Here is a 24425-nt window from a genome sequence, read left to right on the forward strand (position 1 = left end):
ACTGACAATGTAACTGCAGATGCATTATCTAGATCTAATTATGTGTTCAACATTTTCCACACAGCTCAACGTTGTGGGGAATGTTTAATTCTTGGTAGAGAAAATGGACGGAGGCAAGGTGGAAAACTGTTCTGTGGTCAGATTTAAAAAAAAAGTGAAAATCTTTTTGGGAACTGAGAAAACCACATCCTCTTGACTAAAGAAGAGACTGACCATTGAGCTTTTTGTAAGCAATAATGTCTACATTTTCAGTTGGTATCAGCTTGCCCTGCCACCAAGGAGATGTTTAAATGCCTCAGTGACCTTGCCTCTGGAGATTGGCGGGTCATCCCCTTCGTCCCCAGACTGCTTCCTCCACAGAAGACGTGCCATTGCAATTAAGGAGGTCCTCCATTTCCCGACAATTTTCTCAGTCGAAGTCAGCAACGCTCCACCCGCACAATACAGAGTGCAGGTAGGAAACCGCTTTCCCCTCCTGAGCCCCCTGACAGTTTGACAGAATCTCTTCGAGGCAGTCCGAAAGTCTTGTTCCATGGCCTCTCCAAACTCCTCCCATACCCGAGTTTTTGTAATCAGTTGCGAGTTGGTATGTGTTGGATTCAGTGCTTCAGTGTACAGTAAGAGTGCATGTCAATCAAAATCAGCTGGGATGAAATTATGTTAACTTTCAATTAGCCATTTAAAACATGTTCAAATTAGCACGATTACAGTCTGTATAACACACATCACACAAAATACACATCACAGCTTTGTCTGTAAATGAATATCAATGTCTTGGAGCCCTTTGCCTAATTTTCTTCTGATCCTTAAACATTTCTTCTAAACCTTAATCATCTTCCACTATTATTATGCTTCATGAGCACAATACACATAGTGTTCAGCTGGTATGTTGCATAGTTTTGTTTTATTTGTTTGGGGTTTTTTTGGTGCAAGTCATCATTTGACAGTTACCGTCAGGCTAATCATAACAGCTGTGCTGTGATGGAACATTTCTATTGACACTGAAATGAATGTAGACAGAGAAGGTGTGGATGTGCTAGCACATGAACTGCCAATATTAGCCAGATGTAGTCATAAACAGATTGCAGGTTAGATTTTAGATTATTGCTTGATTTTACCAAAGCCAACCGGCAAGAACAATGAATAGTTTAATGCTCAGTAGTTTAGTGCTCAGTAGTTTAGTAGAAAAAGGAATAATTACAGAAACACAAATCTCATCAATAGAAAAGGCAATCTAAATACTACTTGACAGCACTTTATTATGGATTAAAACTTTTAAAATTTACAACTTTTAAAATAGTTTGTACTGATCCCATATAACACGATGCTACACACAAAATTACCTTTGAGAATGTGGTGGAGTGTGGTCTGCGGCTCCACTGCAGAGGAGAGGTGGTGCAGTGGATTCCAGGGGCAGTGCCAGAAGGTTGGCAGAGTCACTGGTGATTGATTGTGTGATCCGTATTTCAGTAGCCAGCTTGGACTGGAGGACAGAGCTTAACAAAGCTAAAGACACAGCAATTGTAAACTCTGCAAACATTCCAATCCAAACACAGATGTTAAAATATTGAAAGAAATTAATTAATTGTTAATTTTGATTTACATCTATAGTACAACCAAAATTATATTAGAATTTCATAGTCAAGCATGTCGTTCATACTCTTTCTTCCTCTGTGCCTGTTCTCTTCTGCACTTTCTCTCTTTCCCATTTCCTTACCCGCAGGTTGATGTATGTATGGATGCTGGCACACCTCTCCAATCACCCCCTTCTGGCTGTACTAGCTGTTTCAAGAGTTTAGCACCAGCACCTGTTTTTCATCAAACAAGGATGGGTTCCTACTTCTACTCTCTGTCAGATCCTTGTTACTTGAATTTTTTGTCATCAGGGTCCTGATGAATTGTCTTTCTTTCTTTTTTTTAATTCCAGATGTCAAGTTTTCTGATCTCTCATTCCCCCTTCTAGTCTTCCACAGTTGGTGTTTTGGTGTAGTTCACCAAAATTCTCGCAACTTAATTTCTGCTATTCATTTCCTTTTCTATTAGAAAATAAGTACAAACAACCTGCCTGCTAAAAGCAAAAAGCAAAATTTTAAAGCTGTTAGTCATATGTGACAATTTAATGATCTAAATGCAATTTAGAACATCACAAATGTTTCACTTCAAACACTTTTTCTAATGTTTGGTAAAATAGTGTATGGTTGAACTGGCCCAGGGAAACTTTAGGCTCTTTGAACTGTTTTAACTAGAGGTGGCTAGACCAAGCCAAATAACGATAATGTAGAGACCAACACTGGTATTGGTGTAATATTTTAATATAATTACCAAGCTCACGGCATTGTTCGTGTTTATCAGATCATAGGCATCTCTGTGTAAACACTGCTCCTCTCATGCAGGTACATGCTGCTCCATCCCCTCCTCCATGTTCTGCTGTGTTTAGCTATCACTTGAGCCCATGGGACTGAGCAGTGAAATGCAGGCTGCAGTGAGTGAGAAATCATGTAAGAAGTAATTTACAGTTGTAAATGCTGGAACAAGCAGCAAAAGATGAAGACGGGAGGAAGGAAATCCCTTCGACAGACTAAGACCTCCAGCAGAGAGCCTACAGACAGAGCCCAGTCTTACTGTCCTTTCTAACAGGCAAAGAACAACAAGGTACTTCATGTAGTGGTTAAAATATTTTTTTATTCGGTTCTTCCGCATTACTTAATAGTAAAGTGTTATTGGTCATCTTAGTTGTTAGGTAAGCAGATTGATTGCCTGTAAAATATACTAAGACATTTAGATAATATATTCAGGCCACTGACTTGTGTTAAATAAATTATCGTACTGGAGCTGAAAAAATATACCTAAAACATGAAGTATGAAAAATGTTTGAATATAATAACCTTTTTGTGTTGACAGTCAAATATATTTCATGTATGTGTTTTATTATGTTAACTAATTATTCTGGAGTAAAAATCATAGTGATTTGTGGTGGTCATTAAAATGTGTTCAGATTTGTCAAACAAGTGATGATTAATTTCATAAACCATTATATGCTAGTCTCTCCTACATAAGCTGCCTTAAAAAGCATTGGTATTGGTATTATTGGCAATACTGCCCCTGCTGTATTTACTTGATATCAGATGAATACTAAACACTGCAGTACTGCACACCACTAGCCCTAATCACCTACAAACCCACTGCATTCTGCATTTTATATCCAGTGTAAAACTGAAGAAGGATCCATGACTATAAAACACATTTTCCATCTGTGGTTCCATACAGTAATGATCTAAAGATTTAATAAAGGAGCCTGTAATGTTGGTTAATCTGCTGTCAGCTCACGTCAAAAGCTGATAGTGTGCAAACAGGAAAATATTAAAGGTGTGACATTCCAGTTACCCATTCTCTCAAATGATAAAATACGCCTGCTGCTCTGTAAACACTGGCAATGTCATCAAACCATATACTATATCAGTTGCGTAACAATGTCAACACAGCTAAGGTTACACCAAGTATGACATTTGAAAAACCTACCTATAACTATTTATTGAGTCCTGCAAGATGACCTTCCATATTGTTGTTTTCTGTGGAACTTTTTATTTGGCTAGGAAGAAAAAACAAGGTTAAGAGGATTTATTAAATTCAAAACAACTGATTATTTTGAGGCTAGGACAAGTATTTTCAAAGTATTCCTGAAATGCATCATCTGAAAAACACACACACACATAAAGGTTAGCACACAATATTTATTTAAGCTGTGTGAATTGCAAAATTATTTAAACTGCCAGTTAAAATAAGTCAGAAAAGGGCTAATACTGTCATAAAACAATTCGAGGTGAAATTTAAAGTCTGTATGGAACACGTGCAGTGACTCTCAACTGGTGCTGTCACTGGTTTGGCAAAGAACAAATGCAGGGGGGTGTGAATAACCAGAAGAAAGGGAACTAAGCGGAACTGACCTGAATTAACATGTTTTAAAACATTGTGTATCCTATCATTTTTTCAAGCCTTTGTCTCTGTTTTGTGCCTGCACTTTGTTAAGGACACTGAATGAAACAGCTTGAATCAAGCCCTGCTCTTCCCCAAAGGGCTTAACTATATCTGAATTAAGTTTTTAGGTATTAAACAGCAGAAAATATTTAATTTTATTTACATACCTAAAAATGCTTGTGTTTTTTTTATATATATATTTTTTAAGAATTATCCACACATTCACAGGCAGCGGGGAACATTCCCCTTTAGCAATAGACGGTTTAAATGGACACTTTAAACTCTGGCCAATTTGCATGATTGGCATCTATTTTTAATCGTTTGAGCCAACAGAATCAAGGTAGCGACTGCGTGTCAGTTCCACCAATCAGAAGTTGCAAGGCAAAAACCTCATGTGGCCCAAAATTTATGACACTGACATATTCCAGTAATGGGCTGAAAGCAATGCTGAAAATGGCATTGCTTACGGAACTGGCTCTCATGCCATTATGAGAAGTTACAGCGGCTATCGGCTACCAGTGAAAAACAACAGAGGAAACTGGCACGGTAACCCTTTGTTTTAGCTCATTTGCTATGCTATGCGTTTTTGTGGTGTTCTTTTGCAACCTTAGCTAGCTAGCCAGGCATTGTTTCCCTGGTTATATGAAGTCGGGAGAGTTGGTAGCTTGGTTGCGTGTGTTTAGTGGACTTTTGCGCAGTAAGGTAACTTAAGCTCCTTAAGCTTTCTCTGATTACATAGATTGTATGTTGATTATGTGTCTGTATTTGATTTTTATTTGCAATACAAATAAAGTTATTATTATTTTTATTATTTTTATCATTATTATTGCCTTTATGTGTTTCGTTGGGTCATTGGAGAAAAGTAACACAAATTAGTCATGTGCTGTAATGCTTGAAGTTCTCTGGTTAGTTACAGAGACACAAACTGGTCATGGTGTGTTTTTGGTTTTTTTCTTTTTTATGCTACTGTTTATGGTGATAGTAGGGCTGCTGCGATTAGTCAACTAGTCATGATTACGTTGACTATCAAAATCGTTGGCGACTAATTTAATAGTCAACGCGTTGTTTCAAGCTTTGTAAGATCCTGAAAGACGCAGGAATAAGTAGTAGGATTTAAGAGTGTAATAACGGATTGAACTCTCTGACACTACAAACACAAAATAGCAATTTGTATTACAATTTAATACATGTAATGATGAAATAATATTAAGAGCTTGCTGACTGAGCAACCAAAAAAGTTATCCTGGTTAAAAAGTTATTTTTACTGATATGTTGAATGTTTAACCTACTTAACTGTATTTGATGTAACTGAATTATTGAATTGGCAAATTTAAATATTGATGCATAAACTGACAAACATTATTAATAATAAAAAACTATATTGTAATTTTCTTCCTAATGGTTACTATTGTTTCAAATCATCTCATATCTTTAGGTAAAGCAGACCCTTGGAGCTGTCAAAAGTTTCTTCACCGTGACTGCTGATGTCTAGACCAGTCATGCAACAGAGGCCTACCTTGGTGTGTCTTGCCATTTCCTGAGTGAATTGGAAGATGATGAGCTTCATTCTTGACACCATGCCTCTTGAGGAGAGGCATACTGGTGTCAATATAATGACATGGATGAAAGAGGTGGTAACAAAGTTTGACATATTGCCTGCCAAAATAAAAGGAGTAGTACATGATAGTGGTTCCAATATTGTGGCAGCAATGTGACTGCTTGAAGAAAAACATGGATAGTTGTGAGCACTGAGCACAAAATGCACTTTTGTTATATTTGTTTTCAGTTTGTTGCTACAATCTGCAAATTTCATTAATAAACTGTCATCTTGTTTTTATTTTTAGTTAGCACATACCTTGAACACTTGAAGCTGTAAGCTAATGATAGCTATATAAGAGCAGATGCATGCTGGTGCAATAAGCTGTACGTTTTACATCCAATGGATCCATGATCTGATTAGTCGACTAATCGCAAAAATAATCGGTGACTAGTCGACTATCAAAATAATTGTTTGGGGCAGGCCAAGCTGATAGCTTAACACTCAATCGTTTTTGCTGCTCAAAAATATTTAGCCATGGCATTCAGTCCAGTGGCAGGAACTAACTAAATATAAATTCTTTACTCTAATGTTACTGTACTTAAGTAGAATTTTCAAGCATTGATGCTTTACTTGAGTATTTGTTTTTCTAACAACTTGTTGTACTTTTTTAAAACTTTTTTTTTGTCAGCGTAAAAACTGAGCCTGTGGATACTGCCAAACCATTTCAGAATAAAATCCATTTTATGCAAAGTTTGCCAAAACTAATTAAACTCAAAAGAGAGCAAATAGATATATGTCATCAAGCAAAAACATGTACATTTTTTCTATCAGTAAACTCATTCTTTAATTATTATTAATGTCACAGAGAGAGAAAAGAAAAAAGAAAAGAAAGATCACCATCCTCTGAAAAAAAGAATTTTCTGTTTCTTATAGAGTTCCTCAATGAGTTTGTATTCTTGATTTCCAGCATGGTGTCCAGTTCGCAGACGTTTTTCTTTTAATTTTTCATAATAGTGATTCCAGTTTCCATTTCGATCTGCTCCAAACCCAAACACACTGACCTGGGAATACAAATATAGTAAAATTAATAAAGGAATCTCATAAGGATCTAACCTATGTCATCACTATAAATCGCATTTGTCGAACTCCAGGCCTCGAGAGGCGGTATCCTGCAGGTTTTAGATGTGTCCTTGATCCAACACAGCTGATTTAACTGGCTACATGACCTCCTCAACATGTCTTGAAGTTCTCCAGAAGCCTGGTAATGAACTAATCATTTGGTTCAGGTGTGCTGACCCATGGAGTTATCTAAAACCTGCAGGACACCGGCCCTCGAGGCCTGGAGTTCGACACCCCTGCTATAAAATAAAAACAATCTATCTATCTATCTATCTATCTATCTATCTATCTATTATCACACAATCATTAACATATCTAATTGGTTTCCTGAATCTAATATGTTATTATAACTATGCTTTACAAACCTACCTCATCACACATGTGTAAGCTGAGAATCAAAGTCATAAAGCCAGTGGATGGATACTTGCCCTTCCGTTTTAACCAAACATGATGCACATATTTCATGAAGGCTGGACTGAGGATCATCACCTGTTAAAGATTATAGTTCAACTTATAGTGACAGTCAAGACTGATGAATTTTCTAATGAATTATATATATTTTGGGGTACCTATGCAGCATATCATATAACTCACCAAATCCTTGTTCGCTTTTAAGCCTGAGTTAGCTGTTGTTTGTTGCCTGTTGGATATACATAAAATATAATAAATCCACCCTTTAATTTTTTACTATTAACTTTTTCCTAGAATTTAACAATTTCAACAAAAACAATAACAATAAACTCATGCAGTGGAGCTTTGCATAGTTGTTTTGGGGCGCCTCTGTCAGTGCGCCCCAGGGCAGCTGTGGCTACAGTGTAGCTTACCATCGCCAGTGTGTGAATGTGTGTGTGAATGGGTGAATGACTGAATGTAGTGTGAAGCGCTTTGGGGTCCTTAGGGACTAGAAAAGCGCTATACAAATGCAGGCCATTTACATTTACCATTTATGTAGAGTTTATTTTTTTCACAGAAGAAAATTTATCACAAAGCATTAATGTAATCAAAAAATAATTAACCAATTTTGGCTATTGATAATGCTTTTTTCTGTCCTATCTTTTTATATCCTTGCATTAAATTGTAGGCCTGGTGTTAATTTCAGAGGTTAATTTCAGAACCTCCAATGGCCCTTTCTTGTTAATGTTGACCCGCTCTGAACAGAAATCTCAATCTCTGTGATGTTTACAGGTCTTGGCATGGTCTCAAATGTCCAACTACATTTCTGAGTTGTAATGAATAGGCAACTGGCCTAACTCTCTACCAAGACTACAAATTTAGTTAAAAAATTAACAGATGCCACTATATCAGACTATATGTCTGACTTTTATTCTCTTTAATAAAGAAAACCCAAGTAAATTATGATTTTTATTTATCAAGGGAAAAAAGCTATCCACATGAAAAAGCAATTGCCCCACTTGTTAAATCATGAATTAACTGTCAGTAATCACATGTCTTGTTCCATGGGACCATGGAACAAGACTTTCAAGACTGAATTGGTCTTCTTCGGTAGAATTGAAATCAGCAGGTGCAGTTGCATTAAATGGATCTCTAACACAGTCATACTGAGCACTGTTATTTGGAAGGTATTTTCTGAAAAGATGCTCTCAGGGAAGAGGTGTGCTCTTTAAGACATGGGATTACTGTGCTAGCTCCCAACTAACTGGCTTAAAAATTAGAGGGAACATTGGTGACATCCATAAGCCACTTGAATTCTTTCAAAGAAAACTTGGAGAATACCATCAGCAGGAAGAACGCTTTGTAAAATCTGTATCAGTAAACAGCAAAGCATTAATGGCATTGTACAAAGTCGTATACAAAACTGCTCAGAGCAAGAAACCACACACAATAGCAGAGGAGCTCATACGCCTCGCAGCTTTAGATATGGTGTCAACTATGCTTGATGAGACAAGTGCTGCAAACATTTCAAACTATTTACAGAACAATCAGCTGTTCTGCATTAAATTTGATCCACACAAATTATTTGTGCAACTCCAAAAAACAAAATCTGTCCACTATGAGATAAAGGAGAACAACAGTCTGATACCTGCAGGCCTGACAAGAGGAGATGTATCACTCCTGTAACACCTGTAACATTCAGCAGTCGCCTCATTGTTCTGACACACACAACAAAACTATTGACTACACTACACACTAACTACACAAGATTTGCGCTAAACGTCTTAAATCTCTCACATCTCAAAACACCGCCGTCACTCCTAAAACTTCCCCCCATTTCTTAATAACTAGCTGCCACGTTGCCATATCATTTTTTGATTGGTCGACATAGTACTTTTTTCGACCAATAGGAAAGGCAGAGGGGGGTTTTTGGTTTTGTTTTTGCTCACAGGTGCTTTCGAGCGTTTTCCTTATAAAACGCCGTTTTTACCGTTTCTTCCCGCAGAAAATATAAACAATGATAGTATTCAGGAAGAAAACCAAACATTGCATATATTTTTATCATAACTCTGGTATTACGTGGCCTATCAACACAAAATCAAAACTGGTATAAAGTCCACACTTTTTCCGTCAATTGTTCTGTCTGTCCTGCTCACATCTCCAATGGTTGTACACGATGTCATTAACTTTGCTTCCCTCCACATCAGCCACACCGCTTTGCTAGCTAAAACACTGGTGCCGGCACATAAGGACTATGTCATAGCCTGTCAACGACGTTGATTAGCTGCATATATACGAATGTGAATCGCATTATTGGCTGGACTATGGGATAAGGTGGCATCGTTCTAATCCCATACAGGAGCAGCCAGTCACTTACTGACTAACACTGCAAAGCAGAATTCTTGAAGTTTTAATTTTAATTTCAATTCAGGTTAGTTTTTTGTGCGCAATACAGATTTTCTGTGCGCAAAGACCGTACCAGCAGTGCGCAATTGCGCATGTGCGCGGCTTAGAGGAAACATTGGATGTCACTGGGTTTAATGTCTGTGTCTTCTTAATTTGTTGGGCCTCATACTGTCTGCTGCCAGAGTTTTCAAACATAAAATACACACCAGTCTCTCCTTGTCTCCTACCACATTCACTGTGAAACCAAGATCAAGATGCATTTCATCATATTTCCTTTTTGGCTTATTTTTTGGCTTGTTATCAGTACTTGCCTCGTTTGTCTCAGATGCAACACATGTTTTTCTTTTTATAACTGTCACATATCTCTCCATTTTGACGACCACCCAAACCTGGGGCAGCAGTGGATGCGCATGTTATTAACATTACATTAACATTATTAACAAATTTCTTCATTCAAAAGCAATTCCAATATGAAACATTAGCACCACATGACTCTTCCACCAGGTAACTTGCGCCCCACCTGTCAGAACTCTGCACCCCACCAGTGGGGCGTGCCACACAGTTTGAAAACCACTGCTCTAGATCATGGCATAGAAAGTGAACATTTAACAGTAATTCCTGAAAACCCTCTCTTGTCTTATCATTTCCTAATAGCATTTAAATTTACAATAATGGATTACAAAGCTGTGGGGAAAAGATTTCATCACAGTATATGTCTGTCTGAAACTGCTGTTATAAAGTTTAAGGATATAATTCACCCCCTTGTCTTCTTCAATGCCCTGTACCAACACAGAGCAGAGCAGCTACCTGAACACTACTCCCACAGAGGTCGATTATCTTTTTAATACTTTTACTTCTTCACTATGTACAACTCTGGATACTGTAGCTCCTAAAAGAAAGCCTCAAATCAAAAGTACTTGACTCCCTAGTATAACTCTGAAATGTACACCTTAAAGCAGGCAATGTAAGCTAGAGAGAAAATGGCATCTCACAAATTTAGAAGATCACCATTTATCTTGAAAAAATAGTTTGCTACTTTATAAAAAAAAAAATCCTTGAAGCTAGAAATTCTCACTATTCATCACTGATTGAACAAAAATAAGAACAACTTGGGTTCCTCTTCAGCACTGTAGCCATACTGACAAAAAAGTTAGAAATCTGTTGAGCCGATCATTAACATTACACAGCTACTTTCAGTACTATTAATATTTATTTAGTCGTCTTCTCCAATTAATCCTTCTGAGTTCATTTTAGTAATTACTTCCTCCAAACCATCAACTTTTAGACCCCATTTCGATAAGACTGTTTAGAGAATTCTTACCATTAATTAATGATTCAATCTTAATTGTGATCAACATATCGCTAATAATCAGCTATGTACCACAAGCCATTATATTTTTTTATGGTGATTAGAACATGCTGTAGGTATTAAAGTTACTGCACTGCATTGGTTTGAATCATATCGTTCTAATATACTCCAATATGTTCATGTAAATGGAGAGGTTAATGATCAAGTTTGACAGGGTTCAGTGCTAGAACCAATTCTGTTTACATTATACATGCTTCCTTTGGCAGTATCATTAGAAGTCATAGCATTCATTTTCACTTGTATGCAGATGATATACAACTGTATCTATCCATGAAGCCAGATAACACACACCAATTAGTTAACTGCAGAAATGTCTTAAAGACATAAAGACCTGGATGACCTCTAATTTTCTGTTTCTAAATTCAGATAAAATTGACGTTACTTTTTTTTCTTCTCGTTTTTTTCTTTCCCCCTCTCTTTTTTTATGCTGCTCACCCTTGTCCTTGGTTTCGTTCTTTTTATTTTCTTTCACTGCTTCGATCACCTGCTTCCAGACTTCCAGAACATCCTTTATTTCGACACATACACACAGCACGATCACGCACAGTCATGTGCTCAACGGCAGCACATTTACTTTGCCAAATTCTTCACAGAAAAAATCCAAAAGATTAGACAAGCAATTGGTTCATCAACAGCAGATCCAGAATATGTACTGTGTCCACCGAAAAACTCTTTAAACACCATAAAACAGTTTCACCCTATTAACAGCAAAGACCTGGAGGACATCTTAGGTCAACTGAACTCCTCCTCTTGCTGTTTAGATGTCCTGCCAACAAGTTTTTTCAAAAAGGTCTCAAAGACTTTAGAGTCAGACCTGTTACAGATCGTCAACTTTTCTTTAATGTCAGGTATGTTTCCGGAACCACTAAAAACTGCTGTAATTAAACCTGTACTGAAAAAGGACAATCTTGACAAGATACAAATGAACAACTACAGGCCGATCTCAAATCTCCCATTTTTAAGTAAGATCATTGAGAAAGCAGTTTCTCAACAGCTCAATTACTTCTTAAAACAGAATAACTGCTATGATGCCTTCCAGTCAGGTTTTAGACAGAACCACAGCACTGAAACCGCTCTGACCAAAGTGTTCAATGACATATGTCTGAATACAGACAGTGGAAAAATGTCAGTCTTAGTTTTACTGGATCTCAGTGCAGCATTTGATACAGTTGACCACAACATATTACTCAAACGACTGGAGAACTGGGCAGGTCTTTCAGGAACTGTACTAAACTGGTTCAAAACATTCTTAGAAAACAGGAAATACTTTGTATCAATAGGTAATTTCACATCTGAGCAGACAAGTATCACATGTGGAGTTCCCCAAGGTTCCATCTTGGGACCCCCTCTGTTTAACATTTACATGCTCCCACTGGCACAGATTATAAAGAACAACAAAATAAACTACCACAGCTATGTAGATGACACACAAATATATATCACAATGTCACCAGGAGACCGAGGCCCTGTACAGGCTCTTGGTAAATGCATTGAGGAAATTAATGACTGGTTGTGCCACAATTTTCTCCAGCTAAACAAAAACAAAACTGAGGTAATAGTCTTTGGTGCCAAAGAAAAACGATTACAGGTCACCAGAGAACTTCAATCTATACACCTAAAAACCACAAACCAGGCGAGAAATTTGGGTGTAGTGATGGATGCAGACCTAAACTTAGAAAAACACATTAAGACAATAACAAAATCAGCTTACTATCACCTCAAGAATATATCAAGGATAAAAGATCTGATGTCTCAACAGGACCTGGAAAAACTAGTCTATGCATTCATCTTTAGTAGGCTTGATTACTGTAACAGAATCTTTACAGGTCTACCTAAAAAATCAGTCAGACAACTACAGCTCATTCAGAACTCTGCTGCTCGAGTCCTCACTAAGACCAAAAAAGTGGACCACATCAGTCAAGCTCTGATGTCTTTACACTGGCTGCCTGTCCGTCAGAGGATAGACTTTAAAGTTCTGATGCTGGTCTATAAAGCTCTGAATGGTTTAGGACCAAAATACATCAGTGACCTCCTGACCCAGTATGAACCTTCCAGATCCCTCAGGTCATCTGGATCCAGTCTTTTATCAGTTCCCAGAGTCAGAACCAGACACGGAGAAGCTGCATTCAGCTTTTATGCTCCTTATATCTGGAACAAACTCCCAGAAAGCCTTAGATCAGCTGAAACACTCAGTTTATTTAAATCCAGGTTGAAGACTCACCTGTTCTCAGCTGCATTTGAATAAAGCACCAAATCCACACTTTTAAGCTTAAATTTCAAAACTAACACTTTAACTACTGATTTTAATCTATTGTTCTGATTTTATCTGTTTTGATTTTATATATTGTTTTGTTTGTTTGTTTGTTAATTAGTTAGTTTGTTTGCTTGTTTTAATCAATTTTAAATCATGCTTTTTATTTGTTTTTGTTTCTAATGTCTCTGTAAAGCACTTTGAATCACCTTGTTGTTGAATTGTGCTATACAAATAAACTTGCCTTGCCTTGCCTTGCCATCAATCACACAGCGCACACAGATGTATAGGATACACACACTTATGTCAAGCGTACTCATGTTAGTAAATATGCACACACATAGTCAGACTCAGGGAGCATCTCGCCACACATTTTTTTCTCTCTCTCTCCTTATCTCTTTTTACTAACAAGTGATTCATTCTCTCCACCTGTCTAAGCGACACACACAGCGTACATCCCTAGTTAAACACACACATCTATGGGCGCACTAAGGTTTGTTACATGGAATGTAAATGGAGCTGACTCCAGGGAAAAGAGGTTAAAAATATTTAACCAACTCAAAAAACTACAGGCAGATGTCCTTTTACAAGAGACCCACAGACCCAGACCTCTTAGAGGTTTAAAAGAACTTAAAACACCTGAGTTTCCTAATGTGTTCTCAGCCTGTTATAATTCTAGACAAAGGGGAGTAGCAATTGTAATACATAAAAATATTAATTTCACAGTACTCGATACAGTTATAGATCCAGAGGGCAGATTCTTAATCATTAAACTATCTATACTTGATAAAAAGCTATGTATTGTAAGTGTATATGGTCCAAATGTCGATGATCCCTCATTCTTTCACGTTTTTTTAGTGCACTCTCTGAACACTTAGATAGCACACTTGTTCTTGGAGGTGACCTCAACCTTGGACTAAATGAAGAAATGGATAGGCTCAATACAGCAAGAACTCAGTGTAATTGGCACTGTGCGATATGACCAAAATCTCATATCCCCATATAAGAATTCTATCGTCCCGATAACGATATAAATCACAAAAATGTAACATTTTCTGTAAATTCTGTGAATCTCGGGCAGCTCGACTTGCGTGAAGTGTTTCCAGCTGGGCGTCGTGTACCTGGAGTCGGGTGTTTTAACCGATGCATGAAACTATACATTTTTAGACATAAGTTGTAATGGCTGCCGTTTTCTTTGTGAGTATTTATTACACGCCGTGCTGCGGGGAAAAGCCTGTTCTAACGTTTGAGTCTAAGGTTTATTTTTTAGCACCTGGCGGCTCTTTTTTTACTTCTCATCCGTAAATAATCTGCTCTTTCACGTGATTCAGTTTATTTTGAAAAGTCTCAACAGGATCTTGAGCTTTATTGTGAAAGGTTTATGTGAAATATAAACAAGCGGACACGCGATGGTTTTACCGTCGTTGTTGCTAACCACAACCCATAAAAACAGGCGCTTGACCGTCCATAGTGTGGTTATATAAAATATAAGAGAAAGAGAGAACTTTAAGAAATTAATATAGCCACTACAGTGACCATCAAAACGATGAAAAAATATTGCCGTAAAGAGTTTATTTTACGACACCACGAAACAAACGATAGCGTAAAATGAAACGATAGATGTTTTTATATCTCAATCCGATATATATCGTTATATCGAACAGCCCTATGGCAGTCCACAAATATAATCAAACAGTATATGAGCGACTTTGGTCTTTGCGATGCATGGCGCTCCCTTCACCCCAACAGTAAGGAATATACTTTTTTCTCACATGTTCATCACTCCTACTCTCATCTGGATTATTTTTTGGTCAGCAGCTCACTGCTGAGTGACACTGAGATTCACCCTATAGCTGTCAGAGATCATGCTCCTGTATCTTTAACACTAACGGTGTGTTCACACCGAACGCGATGGACGCGAATAAAACGCCCCAAACGCCCCTAATTTGACGCGTGCACATTCGCGTCTCAACGCGTGTCCAAGAAAAATCCATCGCGCGTGAACCGGAAATGTGGGAGGAATGTGGGAGGAAGTTGTGCCAGACCGGTATCTTTGCAAGATGGCAGCTGTCGAGCTAGCGCTTGAAGAGAGAGTCTCCCTTCTCTATGTACTGTGGAGAGCAGAGCAGCGGCGTAAAAGACGTCCTCGCCGTACCTGGGTCCATCAGGTCCTCCAGAGGCATGAGCAGTTTGGTGAGTTTCACCATTTGCTCCAGGAGCTGCGCCTGGATGACGGCCGATTCCAGCGCTATCACCGTCGGCCAGTTTGAGGACCTGCTTTCCCTCGTCGGTCCCAGCATCGCCCGCCTAGACACCAACTACAGGCGCTCAATCCCACCTGCAGAGCACCTGTCTGTCTGCCTGAGGTTAGTAAAAGTATTTAATACGGTAGTCCTTTATTGATACCTGTGCTAATATGCTAAACCATCCAGTTATACACTGCTAACATGGATGTGCTATGCTAACAGTGAATGCTGTCGGTGTTTACTGAAAGCAAACTGTGGTATGGAGACGACTGTTTATAATATTTCTAGTGATACTCAGAAGCTCTCATCAAGTCCCGATTTAATTCGATTTATGCTGTTATCAGTGTTTGCAATGATAGCATGGCTGTGCTGTCACATCAATGTATGCGCTCAGTGTTTGCTGATATCAAACTGTAGCATTAGGACCACTGAGTTAACCTTTGTAGTGATACTCACTCCTTTTTATTTAGAACTGGTTTAATTCTGGGATAGTTGAATATTTGTATATAATCTGCAGCTGTCAGACTCTATAACAGGGGGTCACCAGCCTTCATTAAAACAGAGTTAGATAAAACTGTGAACAGTTTGGTTCATCTTTAGTTACATGGTTCTATCTTGATAAGCTATGTCTTATCACAGATTAATTTTTCAAAAATATTAATGATTTAAGCAAGGAAAGGGCTACATGTCAACATACAACTCTTTATTTCTATTAATGTCTTACTTCATTCCTACCTGATTGACATGTTTAGGAATTATGAGTGATTGGCTCACTGTAGTGGCAAAAGTTGCTAACAATCAAATTTTTGCTGTTATCAGTGTTTGCATTGATAGCATGGCTGTGGTGTCATACATATGCTCTCGGTGTTTGCTGATATCAAACTGGTATTAGGACCACTGTAGGTTAATCTTTGTAGTGATACTCACTCCTTTTTATTTAGACCTGGTTTAATTCTGGTGTAGTTAAATATTTGTATATAATCCCTGCAGCTGTCAGACTCTATAACAGGGGTCACCAGCCTTTATTAAAACAGAGTTAGATAAAACTGAACAGTTTGGTTCATCTTTAGTTACATGGTTCTATCTTGATAAGCTAGGTCTTATCACAGATTAATTTTTCAAAAATATTAATGATATAAGAAAGCAAATGGCTACATGTCAACATACAACTCTTTATTTCTATTAATGTCTTACTTCATTCCTACCTGATTGGCATGTTTAGGAATTATGAGTGACTTTCTCACTGTAGTGGCAAAAGTTGCTACCAATCAAATTATGATATGTTAAAGTTAAAACAAAACACAACTGTTTTAGATATTATCTAATATACATTTTGTAATTATCCTTATAATTACAAAATGTTTTATGTAAGATTTAAGTTTTGTGATTTAAATCTGACATCACAAAAGTATTTTGGAATTTGAATAATGTATTTTGTAACTGCAGTACACATAATACTGATTTTGAACAATTTTGTCCAGGTTCCTTGTCACCGGGGACTCCTTCACGACCAAGCATTCAGTTACAGAGTCGGTGTGTCCACGGTGAGCCAGATCACCCCCCAGGCAGCGACGGCCATCTGGGACTGTCTAGTGGACGACTTCATGGCTGCGCCTTCACCTGGAGACTGGCGGTCCATCACAGAGGGATTCCAGGAGCGCTGGAACTTTCCTCTGTGCTGTGCAGCTCTGGATGGGAAGCACGTCCAGACAAAGGCACCCCATATATCATATAGGAGACACACACATTGATATACACTAAATATTTATTTCATTTCTTTTTTGTGGTGCCCAAATTGATGCACCTGCTTGATTTTGTTTAAACAATTATTGCACACTTTCTGTAAATCCAGTAAACTTCTTTTCACTTCTCAAATATCACTGTGTGTGTCTCCTGTATGATATATTTAACTGACATTTTTTATTGTGACAACCAAGGATTTATACAGGAAAATAATGTCTATTAACAAGGTTCCCCAAACTTTTGCATCCCACTGTATTAGTATATTTTGTCATTAGTATAATATGAAATAAATTCTACATGTGTCAAGTCGTGTGCCAACATTTGCTGTGTAGTAGAACTGAGACATTAGTCATTATAAAAATTTATTTGAAATAATATTAAAATTCTCAAACAGAAAAACATTAAACATAAATATATAAAATATAAGAATTTACAGAGAGACAGGAATAAAAACGACCAGCTGCTCTCCAGACTGGTGTGGCCTCTTCAGGGACACCAGGATGGCCAGCTCCACCGCCGATGGACCGTCCTGGGACCCGTCCCTCATCTGCCTCGGAGCCGTCCTCCCCTGTGGGCCTGTAAAACAGCACAAAACACTAAGAAATGAGAAGACTGCTACTAGATTTTAATTTCAACATTGGAAAAAAACAACAAAACAAAAACAGGATATAATCAGATTGGTTGTAGATATTTAGTAAAGGTGATCACAAGGCAATCCCACCGACTAAAAAGGTATCAGTGCTTGCTGTACATATCTGTGGGTGCAGCAGCAGGAGCTCAGGGACTGGGGATGCTCTGCTGCAGAATCAGTTGGTTCTATCAATACAGTATTAAATGTTAACAGGTTGAATATAATAATCGTAGAGTAGACAGTGGTCCCTCATCTATTGCAGCAGGGGTTCTCAGAATAACTAGCCCCTGGTCACGCACTTTATACACTGTTTTCCCCACACACATGAACATTGGTCACAGTTCTCACAATTGATTCTCAAAGTGCAAACCTTTGTAGATTGCAAAACGTAAAAGTATTATTATGCCGCGGTTTGTCTTCATCTGCCCGCCACTTTCGTGCGCCTTTTTCCCTCGTGGTGCAGGTGTCTATTTCCGAATGAGGCTCATAGTTATGGGTGTTTTTGTGCTGTTTTTTCTATTGAACGTGATGGTTATCAAAACCAAACGTGATAAATTTGGCAAGCGCAGGAGACACGGGAGCAGATTTGTCAATCAGGCTGCAGAATGCAATGCTGTACTGTGCAATAAAAAATCAGCGAAAAAGCAAAGCAGTGACGGATGAACAGCGGGACCACTGTGTGCTGTTTATTAATAAACAATAAAATATATTCCTAAATGACAACATGCATAAAAGCAGAACGGTATTTGTATGTCAGTGGGAAAATAGCGGTGGCTTGCTAGCTTTTGTGCGGCTTCCCCGGGTCAGTGAAAACTTTCAAAAGAGAAATGAATGAACTTACCAGGTTGCCCGATGTCTTCACATATCTTCCTTCAAGTTCGGTCCTTTTTATTCCTGTCTCGGTACAGAAAGCAGCTGGTGTCGTACAGCTCTGGGTTGTTTGCAACAGCATTGATTAGCCTTCCCCTCCATTGAAGTATGAAAGGCTTTGGCTGGATCTGCCCCCTTGACCTAGGTAACAGCCACGTCACCAAGCTCCTGATTGGTTGTCGCGGCGCGATTTGACGCTGGAGTTCAGATTTTTCCAACTCGAGCGGTAGACGCGAAACGCGCGTATGCACAAAATGCAACACAAAAACTGACGCGCGTGGTTTTATTCGCGCGTCAAACGCGCCAGACGCGCTACACTGACGCGCGTTTCACGTGTTTATGCGTTTTCGCGACGCAAATCTGCTTCCGAATTTTCATGGGACCCGCAATCGCGTGTCATCGCGCCTTTTCATTGACTTTACATGTAAACCTGACGCTCTATTCGCGTCCATCGCGTTCGGTGTGAACACAGAGTAGTGCACAAGAATAATACTACGCCAAGTAAAAACTGGAGATTTAATACATCACTGCTTAAAGATGAAGACTTTATTAAATATTTTAAAAAAGAATGGACTCTATATTTAGACTTAATGACACTCCCGGAACATCAGCTTCTGTTCTATGGGAAGCAAGGAAAATTATTTCTTTCTCATCACATAAAAAGAAAGAGGAAAACAAGATCAGGAAACATTGAACAAAATACGTAAAACAAAACTAGAATTAAATGAGATAATTAATAAAAAAAAAAAAAAAATTCTTAGTACAAAGACTACACTTACAAAATTATGAACATGGTAATAAACTCAGTCAATTTCTAGCGAACCAGCTAAAAATGAATTAAGAAAAAACATCTATATGTGCTGTTCATGATTTATCTGGGAACACAATATATGACCTGAAAAAAATAAACAACATTTTCATGGATTTCTATAAAACGTTGTATTCACCACAAATAAACCCATCTAAAAATGAAATTGATCAGTTTTTGGACAACATAACTCTTCCAAGATTATTAGACACTCAAGCAATGGCACTGGATTCGCCACTGACACCAGGTGAACTCCAGCCTTATTATTGGGCATGCTTATCCAAGCCCTGATAAGCATGCCCAATAATAAGGCTCCAGGTCCAGACGGCTTTCCTGCAGAATTCTACAAAGAATTCTGGACGATTCTAGCACCAGTTTTTTTACAGAACGTTGTTGGAAATCAAAGAAAAGGGCAGACTTCCATCAAATATAAATTCTGCAAACATTAATCTCCTGCTAAAACCAGGCTGTAGATAACCTGCTGTTAGTTTGGTATTTTGTCCTAATCCGCCTGCCGTACCTCCGTGTAGGTGTGTGTGTGTATGTTTTGAGTGGTATAGGCGCCATTCCGTTATTGAATCCAAGCATGTAAGTTCTCTGCTGCTGTGCTGGTTAATAAAACCACGTTAACTGAGATTACTGCTTCATCATTATCATACTGGTGAACATACAACATGGTGTCAGAAGCGACGGAACACGTACTTCGTAGTTGACGGTGTTTTTTCCCCCGTCTCAAGTCTATTTTGTGGGTGAGTTTTTTGTATCCGGACTGCAGACAACATGGCGGAAGGATTCAGGAGGCCCGACCCGCTTGTTTTCGATGGTAATGTTGCTGAAAATTGGCGCATTTTTGAGCAAGAGTATGACATTTTTATAGCGGCGGCACACTCTGACAAGCCAGCGCGCACACAAGCCTACATATTGCTCAACTTAGCAGGTCCCGAAACTATAGAACGGGAGCGGTCTTTTGTTTACGCGCCAGAAGTGAGAGAGCCCGGCGATGGAGGACGAGTCCTCATTCCTGCAGAATCGAAGGAGGATCCTGAGTGCCTCAAAAGGAAATTCAGAGAAATGTGCAGCCCTCAAACCAATGTCACGATGGAAAGACACAAGTTCAACACGCGGAATCAGAGGACTGGCGAGACTGTTGAATCCTATGTAAGTGATTTACGGATTAAAGCAAAAAGCTGCAGATTTGGTGATCTGAGTGAAGAACTAATAAGAGACAGACTAGTTTGTGGCATCAACAATGACAATTTAAGGAAAGTGCTACTGCGTGATAGTGATTTAACGCTAGCAAAAGCCATATCTGTCTGCCAGATTCATGAAATGACTGAAGAGCATAATAAAACACTTGCTTTTCCTCAACAATCTGCATCAAATGTTGATGTGCTCCAGCCCACATTTACAAGAAAGCACAGAGGAGATAAAAAGAAAATACAAGGAGACAGGTCTGAAACACAGCATGTCACTAACTGTACTAACTGTGGGGGTGCTCATGCTGCAAAAAAGAGCAAATGTCCAGCTTTTGGGCAGCAGTGTCATGCATGCAAAAAGTGGAATCATTTTAAGAAACGGTGCAGAGCTGTTCGGCCTACCCAAAACGTAGCAAGACACAGAAAGTCAGTTCATCATGTGGAACCAGACCAAGCTGATGACAGCGGAGATGACACATTCTACGTTGATGGTGTAAATCTGCAATATGCAATCCATGCGACTGATGTGCATGTGGAACACAAAGAGGAAGTTTTTGTCACCGTGCAGATTAATGGGATTCCTGTTGAAATGAAGGTGGACACAGGTGCTAAATGTAATGTGCTTCCCAAGAAAACGGTTAACATTATAAGAGCAGATAAACAAATGAAAGCACACCCCAAGTCCGTTAACCTAGTAGCATTTGGAGGCAGCAAGATTCAAACCTCAGGTGTAATTAAGCTGCAGTGTTTTCTGCATGGGCAGCCACATGTGCTATCATTCTTTGTTATTAATGAAGATGTTCAGCCAATACTTGGACTATGTGCATGCAGAGAAATGGGACTTGTATCATTCAGCAATGACGTCCACCAATTGAGCATGTCTGCAGACGACCTGTCACAACAGCTTATCACAGAATACAGCGACTTATTTTCTGATGAGCTTGGGAGGTTGCCAGTCACCTATCGCATGACACTGAACCCAGATGTGAAACCAGTTGTTCGCCCAGCACATCGCATCCCTTTGGCCACGAAAGACAGGGTCAAGGCAGAGCTGGTCAGGATGGAGAAATTAGGCGTCATTACTCCCGTCTCAGAGCCGACGGACTGGGTGTCTTCCATGGTAGCCACCAACAAGAAGGGCAAAGATGAAATCAGGATATGCATAAATCCTCGAGATTTAAACACTGCTCTGAAAAGACCACACCATCCCATGCGCACAGTAGAAGAAGTGGCTGCAATAATGTCAAATGCTACTGTGTTCTCTGTTTTGGATGCTAAGAACTCTTTTTGGCAGGTGTCATTGGATCAAAAATCATCCATGCTAACCACCTTCAGCACTTGTTTTGGTCGTTTCAGGTTCCTCAGAATGCCTTTTGGTCTTAACGCTGCCAGCGAGGTGTTTCAGAGAGCCATGGAGCAGATATTCGCTGGGTATCCATGTGCCATCATTGTTGATGATATACTCATCGGCGGAAGAACCATGAAAGAACATGATGACAACCTGAGAAAAGTCCTTGATCGTGCCAGAGAAGTAAACCTGCGACTAAACCCATTAAAGTGCAAATTCCGGCTGAATCAGGTCAGTTATGTCGGACACATTTTCACAAGCGAGGGGCTTAAAGCAGACCCTTCCAAAACAGCCGCAATCAGAGAGATGCCAGTTCCAACAGATGTCCAAGCCCTGCAGAGGATGGTCAATTATCTTGGAAAATTCATTCCAAACTTCAGCCATCTGTCAGCTCCTCTGCGACAGCTCACACACAAGGACAGCGAGTGGATGTGGGACACACAGCATCAGACTGCGTTCGAAGCACTTAAAGAGCACATGTCTAATCCACCTGTTCTGTCATATTATGATGTCAGCAAACCTGTGACACTAACGTGCGATGCATCACAGTATGGTCTTGGTGCAGCTTGCTTACAGGAAGGGCGACCTGTGGCATATGCTTCACGTACTCTGACAGACACTGAAACCAGATATGCTCAGATAGAAAAGGAGCTGCTGGCTGTTGTTTTCGCATGTACAAAGTTTCATGACTACATTTATGGCAAGCCTGTGGTCGTAGAAACAGACCATCAGCCACTGGTCACCATACTAAAGAAACCTATTCACGCTGCACCAGCCAGATTACAGAGGATGTTGTTAAGGCTCCAAAAATACAACATCACCCTCACATATAAACGTGGAAAACACATGTATCTGGCTGACACACTGTCTCGTGCTCCCAACAGCTCCACTTTCCAGCAGCCTGAAGAAGAGGACAACTTTGATGTCATGACGGTGAGCTGCATCTCTTCTTCACGCCTGGAGGAACTTAAAGGACACACAGCTGAGGATGAGACACTGCAAGCGCTCAGCTCGTTCATCAAACATGGTTGGCCACAACGACTCCACAACCTTCCCACAGCAGTTCATCCATATTTTCCTTTCAGGGATGAGCTGATTGTGGATGATGGCATCATTCTTAAAGGTTCCAAAGCTGTGATCCCAAAATCACTGCAAGGAGACTACATCACCATCATGCACAGAGGACATCCCGGCGTAGAAGCTACCAAGCGGAGAGCACGGGGGATCGTCTTCTGGCCGTTCATGTCAAGAGATATTGAACAAACAGTTACTTCCTGCTCGGTGTGTAACAGCACTAAACCTCATCAACAAAAAGAGCCCCTTCATCTGCATGAAGTTCCAGAGCTTCCTTGGTCAACTGTGGCTACAGATATCTTTGAGTGGCACTGTCAGCACTATTTAGTAGTAGTCGACTCATACTCAGGCTGGTTTGAACTTGACCTGCTAAAGGATTTGACATCAGCGACAGTCATCAAAAAGCTGAAAAGACACTTCTCAGTTCATGGTGCTCCACACACTCTGATCTCAGACAATGGCAGGCAGTTTACAAGCCAGCGTTTCAAAGACTTCGCTTCACAGTGGGACTTTCAACATGTCACCAGCAGTCCAGGGTATCCTCAATCCAATGGGCTTGCTGAGAGAGCAGTGCGCAGTGCTAAACAGCTGATGGAGAAATCACACAGAGATGGCACTGATGTATTTCTCAACCTGCTGAACCTCAGGAATGTTCCACGTGATGTGAACCTGGGTTCCTCTGCAGAACGACTTCTATCCAGACAGACTCGAACCACGCTCCCAATCACAACGAAACTGCTCGAACCACAACACCTTGAATCTGAGAGAGTGAAAGCCCAACTACTCAACAAGAGACTGACTCAGAAGGTCTGTTATGACAGATCCAGCCGACCACTTCCACCTCTCAACGAAGGACAAGTTGTGAGGTTACAGACCCCACAGGGTTATGACCGCACAGGTGTGGTGAAGGAACTTTGTAAAGAACCTAGATCCTACCTGGTACAGTCAGATGGAAACACTTACAGGAGAAATCGCAGACACATATTGCCTGTGTCTGAGCCTGTTACTGTTCAGAAAGACACTGATCATCATCATTATGATGGACTGCAGGTTGTGGGTGAAAACAATGATGTAGAACAGTTTAAAGACAGCACTCATGTTGAGAGCTCTTCTGATGTTTTGCATTCTCCAAGACCTTCCAAGAGTGATGGTGTTTACAGGACACGCTTTGGTCGTGTGTGCAAACCAAATCCAAGATATAGGGATTAATTGGGTACTAGTTAAAACACAGAACATTTTCAGGTTTGATGTTTGAGCCAACAGTAACTGATGTCAATGTTTCAAGTTAAATTCTGTTTGAGGTGATTTTCAGTAGTAATCATATTTAACTTTATACAGCAAAATGATATTCTTGTCATGTTTATTTCTTCCATCTGGTTGCAAATTTAAATATTCCTAAGGGTCAGCGTATGTCACCTTTTATGCTGTGATTATTATTATTCAGTATGCATTAAAC

General features: G+C 39.4%; 1 long non-coding RNA gene across 1 annotated transcript; it reads right to left on the reverse strand.

Moving 5' to 3' along the window:
• Nucleotides 1–5911: 5911 nt before the first annotated feature.
• LOC120727089 lies at nucleotides 5912–7482 on the reverse strand. The gene is made up of 3 exons (XR_005694422.1): nucleotides 7229–7482; nucleotides 7004–7123; nucleotides 5912–6576 (listed from the first exon to the last, which is right to left on the reverse strand). It is a non-coding gene; the product is annotated as an uncharacterized LOC120727089 (long non-coding RNA).
• Between the last annotated feature and the right edge of the window lie 16943 nt (nucleotides 7483–24425).

The sequence above is a fragment of the Simochromis diagramma genome, unplaced genomic scaffold, assembly GCF_900408965.1.
Source record: "Simochromis diagramma unplaced genomic scaffold, fSimDia1.1 OVJJ01000753.1, whole genome shotgun sequence".
Lineage (NCBI taxonomy): Eukaryota > Metazoa > Chordata > Actinopteri > Cichliformes > Cichlidae > Simochromis > Simochromis diagramma.